Here is a 2496-nt window from a genome sequence, read left to right on the forward strand (position 1 = left end):
CACCCGTCGCTCTCTTTAAGGTTAATCGTCGCGGTACACGACGCGATCATGCTCGTCGTACCTCCTCGGAGGGAAAACACCACCACTCTCGCTCTCAGCACCCGTCGCTCTCTTTAAGGTTAATCGTCGCGATACACAATGCGATGACGGCCACCGGCCACGGCGAGAATGACCACAGAACATATAAGAGAATGACGCAATCCCCGGTAAATTCTTGTAATTATTATCATGATTGGTCAAAAAGCTTGGATTCCCGAACATTGCCGAAGCCATATTCTTAAGCACAGACTTCGTCAAGACGATCTTAAGCTCAAAACTTGTGTTCTCAAGATTTATCTATGCATGTAAAGCCGTCTTCAGACGGTTTTCGATCTTAAGACCGTCTTGGCCAAGATCATGCTTAAGACAAATCTTGAGCAACGTCTATGAATTCCGCCCTTAGTGTTTCATGTAATAGCGTTTTGTGTAACCATGGTGCGTAATGTAGCGAGGTGTCTGTCGCGCCGAGGTGGACCGTATTGTCGCAGAACGGGGGAGTAATGTTTGCGCAATCACGTCCCGGGGCGTGAGGCACCTGTCTTGGATCTTTGATGCTTTTTGCAGGAGGCCCGCGTCTAGCCATTTTGGGACCATTTGCGAGACGTCGCGGATGGTTATTCGGTCGTTGGAAAATCGACGCGCGTAGGTATTGTGTCTTGCGTTTGTGTAATCGCGTATTGTGTATGGCGGTCGTGTAACTGCGTCTTATAAGTTGCGTCCTTAGGCTAACTTCCGCGGTATTGTATCTCATAGTTTCCGCGTTCCGCAGCCAAACATTCGAGAGAAAAATTGTAATTCACCGATTCATTTTAAAGAAACCTGCCGATTTATTCTGAAGTAATTTCTAAGATTGTAATTCACCGATTCAATCTAAAACAACTTGCTGATTTATTCTCACGTAATCTTTTCTGTCAAATACATTATATTTGTGTTATTGGTAATTGCGTGTGTTAACTGCGCTATGTTCCCTCTCCTCCTCCGACCGCGATTACCCGAAGAAACTCACACCTGAGTGAATTGCGATCTTGTGGATCGTGGTGCGAGGAATCGCACCTTGCGCCCAATATTTCGAGGAATTATTTAGTCGAGCTACCATATAGGTTTCTGAGAGTCTTGTCGTGACTGATTTTTCGTAAGATCTTTAATGAATAAAGCGACGGCGCGCTCCTTCACGGCCGGCGAGACCGTGAGGATATCGTCGTTGTTGTCACAAAGCCTAAGGCAATAGGGCATACAAATCCCCAAGCCGAGGGCTGAGTCTCAACAGATCGCAGCGTGGTAACTGCTCTACCGAGTACAACACCCCGCCAGGTACCTAAGTCGTCTACAGACGATTCCGAGTCTCGACATCGAACTTGCGAAACTCATGTTCGACCGTTAGACGCCGTGCCGTCGTAAGCGGTGAGATCCCGACGACGGGCAGAAGCGCCGTACGGCAAACCGGGCACGTGCGACGACCGGCTCGCGAGAGGACCGGCCGCCTAGTAGTGTGTCACATTGTTTTGAGCCTTTCGACTCACGAGACTCCTATTGCGGGTACGGCCGCCTCGGTCGGCCCGCGGTCGGCCGTAGCAGCCCCAGGATCGTGGGCCGATCGAAGGATAAAAAAGCGACGTCGCTATGAACGCTTGGCCGCCACAAGCCAATTATACCTGTGGTAACTTTTCTGACACTTCTTGTTGAAAACTCTTCAAGCCAAAAAGATTGATAGGCCGTGCTTTCGCAGTCTCTATGCGTACTGAATATCGAGATTTTGCCCTTTTGCTCTACGCGAGGTTTCTGTTTGCGCTGAGCTGGCCTTAGGACATCTGCGTTATTCTTTGACAGATGTCCACGCGGTATACATTGGGTGATGCTAATGCCGACGGTGCACTGATTATAAGAATATACACACACCTACATTTACACGCACATACACAGACATACCCCCCCACACACACACTAACACACACACACACACACACACATACACACACTCTCACATGCTCATACGGACATACCCACACACACATATCCACGCACATGTACGCGCGCGCGCTCACACACGCACACGCACACACGCACGCACTCACACGCACACGCTCATACAGACATACCCACACACACATACCCACGCACACGCGCGCGCGTACGCACGCACGCACACACACACACACACACACACACACAAATGCGACCCTAAAAAATTATTGCCGTGGATACTCTAAAATAGAATATCCCCAATATCCTCATTTTTACCATGTTCAACGTCTGATAACTTGAAAAGTAGATGGTTCCGGACTTCGTGCCTATTAACACTTTTGATCAGGAGATTATAAAATACAACATATTGCAGTTTCAACCAATTTGACCGGGATCCACTTTCCCTATGACTGGGCCCGGGGTCCATATTGTATTTTAAAAAATTTGTTTACCACCGCTGGATTTGAACTAGAAACCCCTGACTCTTGAGTCAGT

Source organism: Temnothorax curvispinosus, unplaced genomic scaffold, assembly GCF_003070985.1.
Source record: "Temnothorax curvispinosus isolate PA1 unplaced genomic scaffold, ASM307098v1 QBEX01011927.1, whole genome shotgun sequence".
NCBI lineage: Eukaryota > Metazoa > Arthropoda > Insecta > Hymenoptera > Formicidae > Temnothorax > Temnothorax curvispinosus.